This window comes from Balaenoptera ricei, chromosome 6 (assembly GCF_028023285.1).
Source record: "Balaenoptera ricei isolate mBalRic1 chromosome 6, mBalRic1.hap2, whole genome shotgun sequence".
Lineage (NCBI taxonomy): Eukaryota > Metazoa > Chordata > Mammalia > Artiodactyla > Balaenopteridae > Balaenoptera > Balaenoptera ricei.
This window is the reverse complement of record NC_082644.1, coordinates 82,405,792-82,426,455: the sequence shown is the minus strand read 5'-3', so window position 1 is coordinate 82,426,455 and position 20,664 is coordinate 82,405,792. Positions and strand designations below refer to the sequence as shown.

Genomic DNA, 20,664 nt, shown 5'->3' with positions numbered 1-20,664 from the left:
ATATTTATTGAGCACTTACCATGTGACAGGCAGAGTGCCAATTGTACTTTTTCATCCAAAATAGCCATTTTCTCCAGAGATGCAGTGCTCAGAATCTGTGCTTGAGGAACTGTGACTCTTCTAATTTAATAATTAGAAATTTTCTCTTTCAGCCAGATTACACTTCTAATCATAATATGAAATTTTATCATTTCCTTTCCTGGATTGATTATATTATCATTTGAAATCAAATAGGGAGTGTGTAGCTATTCCAAAAATTTCCATAATAATTTTCCCTGAGGTGGATAGAAATGTTGATTTTCAAGTTGTAACCCCTGGGGTTGGGAAGGTGAGGCCTCATAGAATGTTTTAACTATCAGATGGATATTGATCACTCATCATTCGTATTTAGTTAGATATTGAACTCAATAGCAAACGATGGTATTCAATGCTGAGTATGAAATAATGTGTGCTCGTGTCAGGGAAGGGAAAGCAGATGGTGACTGCAGGATGATAGGCTTTGAAGATAAGGGGAAGGCAAAAGTGGGTAAAAAATGGAAATCTAGATATAAATGCCAGGGACTTCCCCGGTGGTCCAGTGGTAAAGAATCCGCCTTCCAATGCAGAGGAAGCGTGTTCGATCCCTGGTCAGGGAACCAAGATCCCACATGCCACGGGGCAACTAAGCCCGCATGCCACAACTACTGAGCCCACACCCCTCAACTAGAGAGACTGCCTGCCGCAAACTACAAAGCCCACACGCCCTGGAGCCTGTGCACCACAACTAGAGAGAGAAAACCCGCGCGCCACAACTAGAGAGAAGCCCACGCGGCACAACTAGAGAGAAGCCTGCACGCCACAACAAAGAGCCCATGCGCTGCAACGAAAGACCCCACATGCCTCAATGAAGATCCTGCATGCCACAATTAAGACCCAATGCACCCAAAAAGATAAAAATTTTTAAAAATAGTTATAAATGCCAGAAACCTTTGGCAACAAGAACATGAAGCCCACCATCCAGAGTACCTCATGGACATTTTCTGAATGTACCCAGATTAAAAACCATTTAAAAGGAAATCAGAATCAAATTTCTCTTAATTTATAGCATCCTTTCATGTAAATACCACATGCCATTATTATTATCCTACATAATAATCTAGGAGTTTCTACAGGTAATGTTTTTTCATCTTCAAAATGCAAAGAGGGGAAAAAAATAAATACTTGTGACCATCTCCAAATCTGCCCCACACAGAGAAAGTAGGAAGTTAGGATATAGGGCATAGAAATATAGGAAAATCTCATTTTATAAATTAAAGGTCAAGTGTAAAGGCCAACAGTGAATAAGGCATCCTTAAGGAGATCTGAGTCTTAGAAACGATTCTGAAGAGCTTGAATATGGTTTTCTTACATATAAAGTTGAACTTGGCTTAGCAAACAAAACTATTAAAGCCATTTCCAGTAAAATATAACTTCTAAATTCTAATAACACACAGACAAATGCATTCATTAAAAAATAAAAGATATATTTCACAGAATCAAGGATACTTGAGTCTTCAGATCTTAAAGAAGAGTATGTTCTTATAATTTCCTTTTTAAGCAATAAAAGGAACTGCTGTCGGAACAATAACCAACTAACAATTTAACAAAGGAAAGGGAACGAGATCTGTAACACATACCAAGCTTTAGCTTTTGTTAGCAAAACAAACATCAAGTGAATGTGCTTTTACCACATCTGCTTAACCCTGGAGATGCGTGGTTTTGCTCCCTCTTGCTCTGGAAGTTTTAAATGGCAAAAACATTCCTGGTCTCATGTGCAGTCTGAATGAGTAATGCAGTGATAACAGCGATATCTGAAATATTTGTGATTTTGTGTAACATTTCGTCCAAGAATTATAAATAAGCCCAAAACACTGAATAATGCAAAGGGGACCCTCCTTAAGAACTATGGAGGAAAACAAGATTCAGTGAAAAAGTCATTTATTTTTGCAGTGTTGCCTCATACATAGTGAAACTAACATGACCCAGACTTGTCTTTTGACCAATTAACTCATTAAAAATAAATTTCATTAAATATCAATGAATTGGCATCTAAGTCTCCACTTCCCAGCTAGTAACAATGTTTATTCAGTAATGGTAGAATACAGGGTTTGTTTGTCTTTTAAATTTAGACTTATGTAGGTTCTACAATATGTTCACAGGATACAAAATGATTATCAAATAAGTTTTTACATATATATCTTTTATTGTCCCCTAGTTAGCCAACATTTAAGCATAAGGGTTAGGGGGTGGTATGTAATGTTGTTCTAGTTTAAAAGATATTTCAATAAACTAAGCCTAAATCCACTCGTGCTGTATGTAGGCATATATTTTATGTGTGCACACAGTATTAGTTAACCTTCCACACTGTATGTTTTCAAATAGTAAGAATTTAAAGTAACTACAAATCTTTTATGAATTAGCCAGGCCATTAGCCACAATGTCAAAACACTTTAAAAGAAATTTCATAAAAATACCAAGCTTAAGTTGTTTCCTTTACTTCTGGCTAAATGAAATAAAAAGGAGATTTCTCCCAAGCCAACACACAGGCAGAAAGCAGAAGACTTCAGAACTCCAAGAGGAATGGCACCATTGGATTTTAAATTAAAGTCTTAACTAAAGATGGTTCTAAAAATCAATGTGCTTGGGGCTTCCCTGGTGGTGCAGTGGTTAAGAATCCGCCTGCCAATGCAGGGGACAAGGGTTCGAGCCCTGGTCTGGGAAGATCCCACATGCCGAGGAGCAACTAAGCCCATGCGCCACAACTACTGAGCCTGCGCTCTAGAGCCCGCAAGCCACAACTACTGAAGCCCGTGCACCTAGAGCCCGTGCTCCGCAACAAGATAAGCCACCGCAATGAGAAGCCCGCGCACCGCAATGAAGAGTAGCCCCTGCTCACCGCAACTAGAGAAAGCCTGTGTGCAGCAACGAAGACCCAATGCAGCCAATTAATTAATTAATTAATTAAATCTTTTTTAAAAATCAATGTGCTCTGCTTCAGGGCAAGAAAGAAAATTCCAACACAGTTCTAAGTACACAGCAGGTGCTCAATAAATTGTTGATTAACATAAAAGCAGTGACAAGAATCTCATGTTTTTCTAGAAATAGAGGCAGAATCTAGGCTTTCTCTTTTTCTGGAAGTCCACTTTTATTCTGTGTAATGTGGCCAATTCAGAGAGTGTGACTTTATACGGGCAAGGAAGTAAGGAGACACTCATAAAAAGGTGTGAAAAAGAGACGTTAGGATTGGTAAAGACAAGAAGACCAGCTTCTCATTTTCACACCATCTCAAAAAAAGAATTTTTTTAAACTGAAGGTATTTTTTTCTATTTTCTCCTTAATATGGAGAATAATTCTGGGAAGGGCCTAAGATCTCCCTAATCAACTGGTCCTCACTGTTCTAGGAAGTAGGTGGGATAGAAAGAGATGGCTTCCAATAAAAAAGAATGAAATAATGCCATTTGTAGCAACATGGATGGACCTACAGATTGTCATACTAAGTGAAGTAAGCCATAAGGAGAAAAGACAAATACCATACGATGCCACTTACATGTGGAATCTAAAATATGACACAAATGAACATATCTACAAAAGAGAAACAGACCCACAGACATAGAGAACAGACTTGTGGTTGCCAAGGGGGAGGGGGCGGGAGAGGGATGGATTGGGAGTTTGGGGTTAGCAGATGCAAACTATTATAACAGGGCTTCCCTGGTGGCGCAGTGGTTAAGAATCCGCCTGACAATGCAGGGGACACGGGTTCGAGCCCTGGTCCGGGAAGATCCCACATGCCGCGGAGCAACTAAGCCCGTGCGCCACAACTACTGAGCCTGCGCTCTAGAGCCCGTGCTCCGCAACGAGAGAAGCCACCGCAATGAGAAGCCCGCGCACCGCAATGAAGAGAAGCCCCCCCTCGCCACAACTAGAGAAAGCCCACATGCAGCAACAAAGACCCAACGCAGCCAAAATAAATAAGTAAAATTAAATTTTAAAAAAACAAAAACTATTATAACATATAGAATGGATGAACAACAAGGTCCTACTATATAGCACAGGGAACTATATTCAATATCCTGTGATAAACCATAATGGAAAAGAATATGAAAAAGAATGTGTATATATATATATATATATGTATAACAGAATCACTTTGCTGTACAGTAGAAATTAACCCAACATTGTATATCAACTATACTTCAATAAAATAAAATTTTAAAAAAGAAAGAAATGACTTCCAGTTTTGAGTAATTATTATTCCTTCATCTCTGCAGCTCCTCCTCAATATCCAAAAAGTAACCAAAATGAGGTGACAGTGGGACGATCTGCGGAACTCTCCCACTGTTCCTGTAACCTCCAACTGAATGGCACCTTCCAGTGCCCAGATATATACCAATGCTCCCTGTGTGTGCTTTGGCTATATGTACAGAAGGTATAACCCTGAAGAGACTAAAGTACAGAGAAGCTAAATGATTACTGTTCTAGACAACACAGAAGATTACAGGTGGTACTTCCATAAAAATTAAGGCATTTTTTTCCAAGTGCACTGTCCAAGCAGCTGACATTATGTACACATTCATTAGATCCTATGCAAAACCACCAGTGTCTCCCTATTTTAAAGCATCCCCATTAAAAGGGAATTAGCCTACTTAGAAAAGAGGGCTGAGTGTATTTAACTTGAAAATGAGATTTGACAAGGTGACCATCTGTTTTTCCTTTCCCACTTAATTACAAAAGGAAAAGTACTCGAAGTCAACCAAAATACCCAAGAAGTAATTGATATTATGACCTACTCATTTTCTCTACAAAGTGCAAAAAAAACGGTCACATTGAGAAGAAGCAGAATTAGTGCCCCAGCAACTGATCTTCCACTGCAACCACCTGGCTTGAAGCCAATCACCCTGAAAACAATGACATTACTCAAGCCAATGGTAAAGGCTTCCTTTGGGAGGGCCAATGCCCATTGGGTGACACCTTATTCTACCAGCTTGCCTGGAATCATCCCCACCCAAACTCAGAGTTTCTTCCTGCAGAGTCTGTTTGGTGTTTGTGTGTTTTTAAATAAAATATGCTTGAATGCAGAAGTGGAGAAATAGCTCCTAGTATGGAAAGCACAGCAGATAAGAAGTCCAAAGATCTAGATACCAACCCCAGGTAAGTCAGTCCTTATCTGGGTGACCCTAGGCAAATCACATAACCTCTCTGAGTCTTAATTTCCTCATCTGTAAAACAGGAATGGTAATACCAATCTACTTACCTTACAGAATGTTTGGGAAAGTTTCATAAGATAACTGGAAACTGGTAGGTAAAATGTAAAGTACAGGACTAATAACAACAACAACAAGGGACTTCCCTGGTGGTTCAGTGGTTAAGACCCTGCGCTACCAATGCAGGGCGCCTGGGTTCGATCCCTGGTCAGGGAACTAGATCCCGCGTGCCACAACTAAAAGATCCCGCGTGCCTCAACTAAAAGATCCCATATGCCACAGTGAAGACCTTGGATGCAGCAACGAAGATCCCACATGCCACAACTAAGACCCGGCACAGCCAAATAAATAAATAAAATATTTAAACTGTAAAAAAACAAAAGAAAAAAGAAAAAATAACAACATCAACAAAAACACATCACAGTAGACCTAAGAAGAATCCCATAAGGGACTTCTCTAGATCATGAGTAAGTACCCCATACAGTGGTAAGATAGTTTTCTAGCTGCCCCTTCTTGTTTAAAATTTGCTGACCAGCTTCCAAAAAGCCATGAGAACAGTCAAGTTGTCTCAGAGAAGTAATTACTTCCGAATATTTGCAATTGTGGAGACCTGACTTTTGCAAGCACAAAAGTGAACTCTGTGTCCTCAACTCTTTAGAATTATCCTGAGACTATAGTGACCCTCATTCTAGTGTTGCACTCTCCAGTGTGGGAGCCACCAGCCACATGTGTCCATTTAAATTAAAATTAAAGTTAAATAACATTAATTTTAATTGCTCAGTCATACTAACCACATTTCAAATGCTCAATAGCCCCAGGAGGCTAGTGACTGTCATGTTGGACAGCACAGAGAACATTTCCATAATAGAAAGTTCTATTGGACAGTGCTAATAGTGCATAAAATCATAAGGTTTACCAAGAGAGAAGCAGGGAAGTAAAGATCCTATGTGCCTTCAAGTTCAAGCTTTCACTCAATTCTGCCTTTTCCTTAGGCTAATGACTTAAACTCCCCAAGACTCAGTTTTCTTCATCTGTAAAACTGAGACAATAACAGCACTGCTTTATAGGGTAATTATGAACATTAAGTGAAATAATATAGGTAAGGTATCTAGCATATTACACACAATTGATAAATGTTATTTACTACTGTATTTCATCAAGTCTAAGATGCAGAACTTTTCACATTTTAACATATCTCAAATTTGTATGTAATTTACAGTCAGTGCCAATAGAAACTTGGCAGAGAAGTGAGTTGTGACATAGATGTCAATGCCTGCACATGTGCAAATTAGCACGTGTGTAGAAGGTTATAGATTCATCTGAGTCTCACCTAAGCTGGGAAATAAGCCTTGTTTGCATGGCATGTAGTTGAACCTTATTTTAAGTTTGGATTCCAATTGTCCTTGAAAATGTCTTCGAAAAAGAATATGTTAAAATTTAACAGAGCAACAAACAATAATTGTCTTTGCAGAATATTGTCAGGCTCTACACAATACAATTAAAGGCAATAGAAATTGCCACATCTCTTGGAATAGGAATAGGTTTCTCAAAACTATGAAGGTTTGATGATATCTTTTCTTGAATTCTAGTGATCATTCTGGTACCAGTATCCATCTATCAGAAATACCCAGTTGATTCTTAAGAACTGTTTAATGTCCATTAATATATAATACAGAGGGAAAAGTATAATGATGATTTTAACCACACAGGAATTGTTCATCAAGCCTGAATACTGAGATATGCCTTGAAATGTCCTTTGTTCTTAAATATGCTAAAGAGGAACAGATTATAAAAGACAGGTTTTGAGGTGGGGTGGAGGAGGTCACCATGGTGCTACAGATAGTGTCCAAACCAAAATCGACTCAGGATAACATTCAGACTTTTTTTTTTTTTTTTAAAGCTTTTGCCCGAGACTGACTCCACATTATTCTCAGCCTGAATTAAGTCAGCCTTTTGATCTTTTTTTTTTTTTTTATCAATTTATTTATTTATTTATTTATTTTATGGCTGTTTTGGGTCTTCGTTTCTGTGCGAGGGCTTTCTCCAGTTGCAGCAAGCGGGGGCCACTCTTCATCGCGGTGCGCGGGCCTCTCACTATCGTGGCCTCTCTTGTTGCGGAGCACAGGCTCCAGATGCGCAGGCTCAGTAATTGTGGCTCACGGGCCTAGTTGCTCCGCGGCATGTGGGATCTTCCCAGACCAGGGCTCGAACCCGTGTCCCCTGCATTGGCAGGCAGATTCTTAACCACTGTGCCACCAGGGAAGCCCCAACATTCAGACTTTGACTGTGAAAAAAGCTTAGGCTCCAACGAAACTTATAAACTGAAGAATGTATGTCTATCAGGAAAAAAAAGTTTTGTAATTTTATAGGTGCTTCTTTTTTCTGAAAAGTTGTTATAAAATTCATGATGTATCTAACAACTTATGATATCTGGTATCAAGGAAATATGGGATTATCAGCAAGAAGAGACATATGAGGAAAGAAAAGACAAATCCCCAATCCCCTAAACTCAGCTCTAGAGGACACAGGTTTTTTTATTTTATTTAATTTTATTAGTTTTATTGTTAGTAATGCATTTCATTGAATCTGGTAACTTAATTGAAAAACACACAATTATTTTCAAAGTGACTAAGAAAAAAAACCCTGCCAATTAAACTGATACAAGTACCTTCTTCCTATCATTTAGAAGTTTTTATTTTACATTTATTGGAATGATTTCTTAAAACTTATTTTTAGAGATTTATATCATTTATCACTCCCATGTAGTATCCACAAAAAGGAAAATATTAGCAAAAATGCCAATGATTAAGATGCTACAAAAAATTCTTCAGCTGAAGAATCCAACAGACCTTTCTGAACTCCAAGATCATCATGAGAACAACATACTTGAGCACTTCGGGCAAAAATTAACAAGGATTGAAGAACATCCCTCACAGACAGCACTGAAACAGTTCCAGGGTCAGGATGGATGGGGCACTTCCCAAGCGGGGAGAAGGCAGCGGTCCATCCACAGAAAGACTGCCAAGAGCCTCCAAGGTCAAGAACTAAAATTCATCTTGCAGCCTACAAGCCTGAGAACCTCACAGCCTCCCTACAGAAGCCAGCCCACAATCTGGCTTGTCACTTCTCTGACATGGTGCTTTTATAAGAATAATATTTACTGGGTTTTTTTCCCCTTGATTTTAAAAGGTATTCTTGTTCATTGTAAATAATTCAGGAAAACAACACAATAACAAAATATAAAGGAAAAATGTATGTCCCAGAATCTCATCAATACTGATAGCAATTTGATGTATTTCCTTCCAGTCCTTTTCCTGTGCCTTAATTAGACTAATACTTGTGATGTAATTTTGTTAGTTTTGTTTTCACTTAGTATTTCCTGAAGCCATCAGAATATTCTGGAAAAAAAAATAATCCAACAGGAATCACTTTTATATTCAAAGCCATTGATCTCTGTGTTTTTCCACACTATTTTATTGAAGGATAATATATATTTTGAATAGAACTTTAAAGAGTGCTCCGCTACTGACCATGGAATTTTATTCCAAGGGACTGACGCTCTGTTGGCAAATGTTGATGTTGGTGCTTCCTTGATCCATTTCGGACAACATCAGGACTTCCATTCCTTCTTCAAATGTCCTTATTTGGTTTGCAGCCTGAAACATCAAGGGATTTTAGTGGCCCAGTCATGAATGAATCAAATTTAATCCCCTCTGTTCTGTGTTTTCCTGCACTTGCAGTGACTTTTTCTTTCAATGCAAAATCAAAATGTAATCTTCTTGAAAAAAAATTTAAACAGCAATTAAACTCAACACATGTAATAGGAACAATGCACATAATTCAACTGAAGTGATAACAATATAGTCAAGACGAGTTTGCTCATGCTGAAGCAATGACAACAGTATCATAACTGTCACCTGAGAAATCATACAATGCCTTTGATGGTAAGATGCACCTTGATTTCAATGTGTAAATATTGCCATCTTAAAATCAATACTTATCAATTTATATGGAAATATTAGGAATGTGATAAACTTTAACTCAGGGATCCAATCAGCAAAACTCAGACTGCAGGAAACTCTACAGGTCAAACAAGCTAGCTGTTTCAAATAAATTACAAGGAAGGAAAAAAAGGAGAGAGAAGGGGAAAACAATAAACTAAAATGGGACTTAGAAGACATTTTAAAATACATGAATATATCTCAATGGATTACTATATTCATGAGACAATTGGAAATTTGAACACTGATTGTACATTTGAAAATATTAGCGAATTATTATTAAATTTTAGGTGTAATAATGGTGCTTTGATTATGTATTTTTCAAAAGAACCCTTATCTTTTAGGAATACGTGTTGAAAGTTACAGAAGGGATGATATGAAATCTGGGATCTGCTTCAAAATAATCTGGGAGGGTAGAAAGAATGCGAATGTGTATGTGTGATGGGCAGGCTCCTAAAACAGTCCCTTGTAGTCCCCACCTTCTGGTAGTTACACCCTTATGTAATACCTTCCCCTTGAGTGTGGGCTGGACTTGGTGACTTTCTACTAAAGAACAGAATTCAGCAAGGATGATGGGATACTTCTTTTACGATTAGGTTCAAAAGACTGTGACTTCCCTTCTTGTTCACCCTCTCTTGCTCTCCTTCTTGTGAGCAACCTGATGAAGCAAGCTGCCATGTTGTGAGATGCTCTACAGAGATGTCCATGTGGAAAGGAAGGAGGAAGGCCTCCCATCAACAGCTCTCGTAACTGAATCCTGCCAACGACCACTTGAGTAAGCTTGGAAGTGGACCCTTCAGGTGAGATCTGAGATGACTACAGTCTTGTGAGAGACCCAAAGCCAGAGGATCCAAATAAACCCCATCTAGAGACCTACTCCACAGAAACTGTGAGATAATAAATGTATGTTGTTTTAAACTGCTAAATTTGGGGTAATTCATTTTACCCCAGTAGATAACTAATACAGTATGTGACAAGACTGGCCATGGTTTGATGACTTTTGGGGTGACTAAAAGTGTATGGGGGTTCATTTACCAGGCTTTCTACTTTTGTATATGTTTAAAATTCTCCATGATAAAGAGTACTTGGAAAGCAATCAGTGAAATACGGTAATAACAATTCACGGCCCTTCCTGTGCCCCACCACTTCACGGCAGTGTAGTTATCTGCCACATGGCTGCACTTTTTCTGTATCTTGTGTTTTGCTGTGTTTCCTACTCTGATTTGTCTACTGGGCTCCATAAGACAGTAAATGTTTACTGAGTATCTGCTAAGTGCTAATCAAAAAATGGTCTAATGCACTGACTTAAAAAAAAAAAAACTAAGAGAAAAGGCTCTTTTTATATTATGTCTATGATCAATTTGGGGAATGGCAACAGAATAAGTGAAGGTAAACTAAAGTGAAGATTAAAAGGATATATAAATAAAGAAGGGGAACAAAGGACCTCTGACAATGGACTAAGAAAGAATAGATGAGGGCAAATGTGTTAGTTCATTTTCCAGGCTGTGAATTAATAAGTGTCTCTGTTTTTGTTTCTTTTGGTTTTGTTTTGTTTTGTTCAATCTGCCTGACTTTTGACACTTTCACTCGTTTTTAAACCTCTACCAGCAGGGCAAGAGAAAAAAAAAGGGATGTAGTAGTCACATATTTCCCCTTGTCAACACATGTAGAAAATGCTAAAGATGATGGAAACAAAAAGAAAAAATTAAACACTGAGTTAATTCACACAAATTAAATACTGAATGTGGATTCAAATTCCCATGGAGCGTACAGCCTGTCGAGACATTAGAGCTCTAAGTTTATAAGGTCACATCTCGAGGGACTTCCCTGGTGGTGCAGTGGTTAAGAATCCGCCTGCCAATGCAGGGGACACAGGTTCGATCCCTGGTCCGGGAAGATCCCACATGCCATGGAGCAACTAAGCCCGTGTGCCACAACTACTGAGCCTGCACTCTAGAGCCCGCGAGCCACAACTACTGAGCCCTCGTGCCACAACTACTGAAACCTGCATGCCTAGAGCCCGTGCTCTGCAACAAGAGAAGCCACCGCAATGAGAAGCACGTGCATCGCAACGAAGAATAGCCTCCGCTCGCTGCAGCTAGAGAAAGCCCACGCGCAGCAACAAAGACCCAACACAGCCAAAAATAAATAATTAAAAAAAAAAATAAGGTCACATCTCGATAAAATTTAACAAGTGTTTTAGAAGAGATATAAAATGTTTTTTATCAAACCCACACGTAATTTTCTTATCTTCTTTTGACAGGGATAATTTTAAATTAGCTATTTGCCACTTCGTTCTTATAAAACGATTATAGGATGTGACTCACTGAGACCTAAATTATGTGAAAGTGCTAGAAAGAAATCTGCTGAGCGTCAGCTGTGGAGGCCCAGCGACCTGTAGTCCCTGGAAGCAGCTGTAATCCAGTCCACAAAGGGAGAAACAATGTATAAGTAGTTCATTTTACAAGTTCTGGGTGGGACCACCTGAATTTAAACACAAACTCTTTTTCTTATTAAGGGTACAAGTTTAGGCAAATTCTTTAAATGCCCCAAGCTTCCCTGTGCTCATCTGATACGAGAGTATGACAACGTAGTTAACGTCTACATTTGTTACAAGGATCAAGTGAAATAGCACATGACTTAGCACAGGGTGGGGTACTGTAATTACCCCTCCGTAAATGAGAGCTATTATTGCTGTTATTATCAAAACCACCAGAAGATAATCTTAGGCCCTTGGCTACCCAAACCCATACTTTTAGGATGTACGAATGTGAATTACTGTACGGAGTGTAATAAAATTCCCGCTCCTTTTCGGTTGATATTTTGATATTAAAACTGGGGAGGTAAAGTTAGGAGGATGGGTTTATGCATGTAATTTGCTCCTTTATGATATTGCAATGTAATATACTTCTAGGAACCCAGTATCCAACTAAGTCAGGGTTTCTCATTCAGGGGCAGTTTTGCCCCCAAGTGAGTTCCAGGGGACGATAGGCAATTTGGGACATCTGGAGACATTTTTTTATTGTCATGACTGGGAAGGTGCTACTGGCATCTAGAGGGTAGAGACTAGGGATGCTGCTAAACATCCCACAGTGCACAGGACAGTCCCCCTCCCCCCAAAGAATTATCCAATCCAAAATGTCAGTACTGTCAAGGTTGAGAAACTCTGCCCAAGCTAAAGCCAAGAACAGAATTCTCCTTTTAGTTGGCCTTTAAAGGTTTGGAGCAAGCATTTAACAACAGCTAAGACTGACTTTAAGCTCTCTTACTTTTAGCCAGTGGAACTACTCATGATTCTTTCATCATACTGACCAAGACTTCAGAAAGCTTCTTCCTGATGCTGTCAGCTAAAACAGACTTCACTTTTTGAGAAGAAAGAACAGATATTCCATGAATAAATAAGAATCTCACATTGTTCCTTAATACTGTGACCCGGAAAACTGATCCGTACTATATTGCATATGATATATAAATATTTGACATATAAGTAAATATGATGCACTACTTTATATTTCCCTATAGCAAGAGTTTGTGGCCCAATGGATCCAACACCACTATATGTTACGGGTGGGGAGGAGAAGGCAGAAATTGAGCATCTCTACAATTTCTTTAGTGGCTCTGATCTTCCAACCAACCCTCCTCTCCACTCCAATCAAAAAACTTCTAACAGCCTCTGTGGATATTTCCAGTAAAAAGCAACAACAGACCCCCACCACCCTCAGGTACCTTGGCATTTTACACCACCTATTATTATTTGAAGAGCTTGAAACCAGAAGCCCTATTTTTTCCACAGTGAAAATATTTGAACGGGCTGTCAAAAAGCCTCTCAGAAATACGCCCCATCCAACAGCAACAAACCCTGTGCAAACAAATCAAGTGGTGCAGAAATCCTCTGCACGAGATGATAGGGGAGGCCTCCATGCTGACACTGTAGGCGAGCCAAGTTTTCATGTACTTGGATGGCTGACCTCCAACTTCTGACATATTCATTATATTCCAGCATGTCGGTTGCAGATTGCATTGAAGTGATGACAGCTACAAGACAGCCAATGAGGAATATGGCCATTCTGGCAACAGGTGGCCTTTCACTTGCACTGGGAAAGTTAATCTAGTTTATCATCAAAGTATATTATGTTCAAGGAGTGTCATGTTTTGAGAGCTCTAGTGACAGATCAAACAGAGAAAGCATTCTTCCGTGGAACGTGCCATTTCGGGGAGACCAATCCTTTCAAACCACTTCATTGTTTATGCTTGACTCAGGTCTGTTAAGTTACTTCGTTGTCTCAAGGTTTACATTACAGTTCCCAAATTATGGTTTGTGTCCCCTGTCAAAGGCTGACGGAGGTATCTACAATCTCACTTTAAACAATCAAATACCTCTATTGCGAGGAATTTTTAATAGCCCTAATTTGTCAGCACAAAATAACATATTGAAGAATAGGTCAGCAGCTAAAGTATATTCATCTATTCAAATTGACCATCACACTTCTAGATGAATTTTCAAATTATACATGTTCAAAACCAGCTTTGCCTACCCCCATTCAAAATACAATTTTTTAAAATAATCATTGAAATGAAATCATAGCCAAGGCTCATAATGGAGAAAAAATGGCCCCTGGAGGGTACTAACTTCTCTTAGGGTTTAACCTTGGATTCTGGCAGGAAATCCTTCCCCAACCTCTCTCCCATTCGCACTAAAGCCTGAGATAAATGATGCTAGATGGTAATATTTATTCAGTCATCCCATTCCATGGCTGCCTTCCAAGTTGGATGATTATGTTTTGCTGCACTTTGGACCTCATTTGAAGAACTCTTAATAGTTCTAAAACATAGGGAAGCAATCAAAATGCTCATGTGCCTTGTGGAAAATAATTTTAATTTGCTTCAAAATCTTCTAGCCTATTGGATCATTCTTTATGAAGAGCCTTAGAGTAAGAGAAATAGAGTTACACTGTTTATATTTTCTTCGTTCTATGTGAACTCCTTTTTGCCCAGGGATAGTCCAAGACATTTAATCTCTAAAAGCAAATCAGTCTCTCTAATCCACAACTACTCTTCTGCACTAGAAAGGATGGCAATAGTCCCATAAACATATATAGAGAAGGTTACCTATTCATAGTACTTCTCTTGTGTTCTTGGTGGGGTTCTACTAAAGACTCTAAGATAGGCATCAGCTGACTCACCTCAGATTTTGATGATTCGGAGTCATTTACGTTCCATCCTAGCAATTTGGCAAGTACCTCCTTGGGGACTGGTCAAATTGAGCACCTTCAGGCCAACGATCTCAAAGTATGCAGTTCCTCTGGTTACTGAACACTTCAAAGAAAAGGAAATATTACACATGTAAGGAAACAAAAGCGACATGATTTAGTTTTGCTCTGTAACTACTTCACCCACCTATTACTTAAAATATGGATCAGGTATTCTATTCGATTTAAACAATCACACATACAGCACTTGCTAGACATTGTTCTCAGTACTTTTCATACATATTACAATAATTGATCCTCATAAAAATCCCATGGGGTAGATGTTATTATTATATCTCTTTTACAGATGAGAAGACTGAGGCCCCAGAGGATAAGTGACTTTCCAAGGCCACAGAACTAGTCAGTGGCAGTCCAGGTTTGAACCTAGGTAGGCTTACTCCAAAGTCCACGACATTAACCACCATGTTGCGCTATCTCCACCAGCAGCATAATAACACCATAAATAATACCTAAACTTTAATGAGCCAGGCTAGAGACTGTGCAGGGTGTCTGTAATCCCTGCCACAACCCCTGAGAACAGTACAGCCATCATCCCAGTTTTACACAGGAGGAAACTGAGGATTGGAGAGGTTCACCGTTTGGCCAAAAACTCACAGCCAGACAGTGGTGGAGCGTGGACTGGATATTGGGGAGATAAAAGAGATGAAACAGAAAATAATTCTACTTCTGAAGTTTCTGATAGTTTATAAAAGGAGATGCTCATTGGTCTGAAAGCGTCAGGGACATTTTTCGAAGTACAATTTTTATTCTCCCTAGAAAAGTGAAACTGAAATTCTGGTTAGCTAGTCTTCCTCAGACATTAGAAGTTTATTCCTAAAGAACCTGGAGATTTAGTTGTTACTCCATTAAGTTAATAAGACTCTAAATCTTCAAAAATACCCAAAGTGAATTCACTTATGAAAGGAAGTAAACAGAAAGTTAAAAAAATTGAATCCTTTCACAAAGGTAAAATTACATTGCATTTAACAATCCCAGCATTCAGGCTTCCCTGGTGGCGCAATGGTTAAGAATCCTCCTGCCAATGCAGGGGACACAGGTTTGAGCCCTAGTCTGGGAAGATCCCACATGCCGTGGAGCAACTAAGCCCGTGCGCCACAACTACTGAGCCTGCGCTCTAGAGCCCACGTGCCACAACTACTGAAGCCCGCACGCCTAGAGCCCGTGCTCCGCAAAAAGAGAAGCCACCGCAATGAGAAGCCGGCTCGCCGCAACTAGAGAAAAGCCTGCCTGCAGCAACGAAGACCCAACGCAGCCAAAAAAAAAAAAAAAAAAAAAAGAACCCCAGCATTCATAATTCTTCTTTTTAAAAAATAATTATAGTTAGAAATATAAGACATTAACTTGAGAAAATGTAATGATATCAAGAAAAAATAATACTAGCAAATGTCATTGTTTTTTCAGGAAGAAAATGAGGTTTCCAGGAGAAAAAAAAATAGCACAAATTTTAAAAACAGAATAAAATATTAAGTTTAAAGCACATGTATGCTGAAATATTATGCAATCATTTAAAATTGTGTTTATAAAGATTTTTATGAGGTTGGCATAGTATTTATTTGTATTAAGGAACAAAGTAGCATAAAGTCTGAATGTAGAGTATAATCCATTTCTTCTTTAAAAATGTATTCATTTAGTCATTTACATACACATATAAATTTCAGGTAGTAAATGTACCAAAAATTAACAAAGGAATTCCCTAAATGGTAGGATTACAAGTCATATTTATTTTCTTTATACTCTTTATATTTTTTAAACTTGCCACAATTCAGTACATATTTTATGTTATGAAAAAATACCACTAATTAGAAAACTGTGGAATAACTATCTCACTCTGCACAGATCCCCACCTCAGACATCTATCGTCGATACTGTGCTTCCACAAGCCCAGGTCACAGCTGGACTGGAGACAGGTTCTCAAACTGGATTGAAATCTAACTAAGAGGGCTGTTTAACTGAGGAAACACAGAGGATAAAGGAACAATGGAAATCACTGCCATAAGAGCCAGAAAACAAATGAAGTCAAGTCCATGGATATGGCAAGATCATATTTGGGAGCACAACAGTATCTACCCCACGGGTTATGTGGAGCAAAGTCAGCAGCCTAGAGAGCTAAAGCAAAGTGGGAGGAAGTTCGGAAAGAGGACTAGGCATTGCAGGAACCCAACAGGGCTTCCCTTTGGTGTCTTGGGCCTTATTTCTGAGGTGGTCACATTAGCTTAAGGAAGGCACACAAGGCTAGACCAACTAAATTGTGTTGGGTTCCCTAACACAACCACATGAGCCAGCCACACAGTGGGGAAGTACTGCTCATTGACACCTAGTACAAGGATAACCCAAACTCCCTGTTTCCTGCCATAACATAAAATTCAGAACAGCCCTAACATCCCAAGAGCCACCCAGACTCAGGCCTAATTAGAACAAGCTTGGCCAATCCAATAGCCATAGCTGCTTTCAGGATGCTAAAAAGATAGGGATTTTAGGACAACGGAACGAAGGAAGGAAGGAAGGAAGGAGGGAGGGAAAGGAAGGAAGGAAGGAGGGAAGGAAGGAAGGAAAGAAAGGAAGAAAATCCTGAGATTTAGAGATTCCAAGGGAAGAGTCTACCTTTAAGTAAATTTCCCAGATCACAGGAAATCCTAGGAAGTTTCAGAGAAGACCAAAATTAGCCTAGTTCAGCTCCTGACTAAGAACCAGGTAAGATGTAAAAACTGTCCCAGAAGTATAACCAAAGACAGTGAGCTTGTCCAGATGTAGCTACAGCTTCTCAGAAATGTAGTATTATTTGTGACTACATATAATGAATGGTCAGATGGTCCAGTTCTGCAATTAAATTGAGGCTCAGAAAAAATATTTAACTTTTTATATTTTTATGCTCTGCACTTTTTCATTTAAATTATTCTTTGAATGCAGTGAATTTACTCTGTATTTCTTTGTATCCCATACAACACAGATTATTAAATATTTGATGAGATGTCAAATTAAAACCTAAGAATGATTTACTTTCCCAGTGAATTCCCACTCTCTAGACTTATTATAAGATTTCTCAAAAATTAAGCTAATTATCCATTCTAAATGTAAGTTTGCATCTACCAACCCCAAACCATAATGGAAAAGAATATTAAAAGAAGAATATCTACATGTATATAACTGAGTCACTTTGCTGTACAGCAGAGATTGCCACAGCACTGTAAATCAACTACACTTCAATAAAATTAATTAGTTAATTAAAAATTAAGCTAATTTAAAAACCATGTGGGGATTAAAGCATTTATTAGAAATGTTCGTGGATATCAAAAAAAAATTGAGGGATAATAATTCTTTTTATTTTATAGATAATTCAAAATAAAATCTTTATTTTTACACAAATTGCTTCATATTTTGTTTTTTGGGTTTTGCTTTTTTTTTTTTAATGAGATGGTGCATTTTTTTTTTTTTTTTTTTTTTTTGGCCATGCCGCGTGGCTTGCAGGATCTTAGTTCCCAGACCAGGGATCAAACCCAGGCCCGTGGCAGTGAAAGCACGGAGTCCTAACCACTGGACCGCCAGGGAATTCCCAGTTCATATTTTGAAATCACTCATTGGTGTAATCTTTTGGAAGAAATTTTAATATAATACGTATTTGTTAGCAGTTCAGAAAATCTATTCAAGAAAGTAATCACATAATTCAGTTTATTTCTTCAAATTAAGGCATTTCACTATTAAACTGCAATATTATCTGACTAATTTTCAATTAAAAGAATGCACTTTTAGTTGAATAAACAAGAAATTCAGTTTCACCAACATGTTGTACTAAATTGTAACATAACACACAAATAGGAAGAAAAGACGGTAGGAATAAGTACATATATATCCTTGGTATTATAATGAAGAAATATTAGTTGGATTATTTTTAATTACACAACACCAAAAAGAGAATTTTGTAGATTTCAAAAAAAAAATCAACAAAAAGAAAATGATAAGACTATGTGTTGATAGAGCCTCTTTTTACAGAAAACTTTTTCTTCTAGAATACTACCTTAATCTTAAATTCAGAAAGCTATATACCAAGTTATTCATGGTAGTCTTATTTATAATAATTTAGTTGACCGCAACCTAAATATTAGCTATGGTTTGAAACATTATGCAAATTATTTAACACAGATGAATGGGATAGAACCAGAAAAAAATATGTTAATTATATACTTCTAATGTATAAAATATTTATGATGAGCATTATATTTGTGGGATAATTATCCTGAATACTCATGCACCCTTTTGCATAATTACCAGTCTAGAGCAGTATTCTAGAACCTCCTATGGCTCGGTAAAATGAGAACTGGTTGGGATAGGCACCCTTCATGGTCTGTCCATGTAGGAAAACTTTGTTCTACAAATACATTCGTAACAATCAGTCCAAAACGGCCAGGACTTAATTAATAACTGACAGCTTCCCTAATTTTTGTCCCTGCTTCCAGCTTAGGATCAACCAGAGAAAGCCAAAAATATACCCCTAACCAGTCACATAGGATACCCTGCTTCTGGTTATCCCACCTCCAGTTTCACCATGCCAACAATCGCCAAGCAAGGCATACCTGAAGCCTTCGCCTTTTTCCACTATAAAGCTTTCCCAGGCCTCTCTCTGCATTTGAGTCTCTGCCAAACACGAGTGATGGTGGCTGACTTCCTTGCTCCAGCAAGCTCTGAATAAATATCCTTTGTTTTTCTCATTTGATTGGTTTTATTTCCACACCACGGAAGAACCGAGAAAATGCCATGACAAACTTGTAAAAGAATTCATAAAAAGGCAAAGTCATTTAGTTATTGCAAAGTGTGTATCATGGAATTTATACCTAAATATGACATACAAGGTAAGAAATACATGTAAACCTTTAAGAGTACCCCCTTTGAGAATCTCTGTAACATCTCTTTTTAATACATTCTCACATACAGTGATCTCCAAGCATTTTTAATTTTGTACACCATTAATAAATTTTGGCAAGCACTCCCAAAATATAGATACTTATTTATACATTTGTACATGTAACAAATTTAGACAATTTAGAGGATGAGATGAAGTGAAATAAAACTACTTTTAAACATTTGGTGAATCATGATGACTTCACACTATCAGTAGCTAATGCCTTTGTTGTAGGTGTAAATTCACAAAAAGCTTTTTAAATAATTTCCAAGTTTTATGTCTAATAATTCGATGATTAGATTGTTATTGCTTTTGTCTCTTAAATGGCTAAACATGAACTCATATTAGGGGTGGGTAAAATGTCAGCCCTGCCATGTTCTAAATGCTTGCCTGTGCTTAATCACTGTTATTATTATATTTTATCTGTGGTGTCTCTGCCAGAATCTTTTTAGTCCACTTTCCATCTAAAGACTGAAATGCAAACAAGATAATATCCTCTATACAACTACTAAAACAGGCCCATATAGTCTATAAAAGTTTGCAGGATGCTGAAAGCAAACAGTCAACTATCTACCAACATCCAGTTTTTTTTTGGAACACCCCAAAATAAGTGTCAATCAATAAATTAAATATTAGTAAACTTATTTCTCATTTTAGATAATATATTAATAGCAAATTAATAGATAAATAGAAGTTCTAATATTTTCCTCCCACTGTTCAGTGGATACTTGTGTGGAGATATGCTTTGCAGACCAGTCTACTACTATACGATGTCCCTGAATTTAATCAGCAAACAGGTTTTTTTCTTTCTTTTGAAAATAAAGGTGAAGAGGAAATGAGATGGCAACTGTGTTTACATTTCCTCTTAAATTCACATTAGAAAAGGGATTATGCATAACTTTTTGTGACTAATGACCTTCTGAGCTAACGGAAGGAGAGGTAGATCTGAAGAATAAAACAATAGAGCCTTCAAATATTTGTTATTCCAGCTTTCCTGTTTTCCTTCTTTGAAAATTGGCAGCTCCAGAGTTCAAAGCATTTCAATATTTAGTTCACGTTAAATCCGCACAATTATCTTATAAAAATTATGCATCATAAGTGGCTTGGTAAGCACATTAGCTGATTCTCATATTACCCAAGAGAAGGCATGTCAACCAGATGTGCTGATAAATCTAAGTTCAAAATTTCTCAGTAAGAACAGTCACTTATCTGCATTTTTAGTAGCCATGTTTGCGATTCCCGTCATTAGTGCTCTAAACTTCCCTTCTTTATTTCTCTCA

The 20,664-nt window shown here is 37.9% G+C and overlaps 1 long non-coding RNA gene across 1 annotated transcript; it reads right to left on the bottom strand.

Moving 5' to 3' along the window:
- Positions 1–8,570: 8,570 nt before the first annotated feature.
- LOC132367871 (uncharacterized) lies at positions 8,571–19,234 on the bottom strand. Its single transcript, XR_009503873.1, has 4 exons — positions 19,059–19,234; positions 14,404–14,536; positions 8,750–8,875; positions 8,571–8,617 (listed from the first exon to the last, which is right to left on the bottom strand). It is a non-coding gene; the product is annotated as an uncharacterized LOC132367871 (long non-coding RNA).
- Between the last annotated feature and the right edge of the window lie 1,430 nt (positions 19,235–20,664).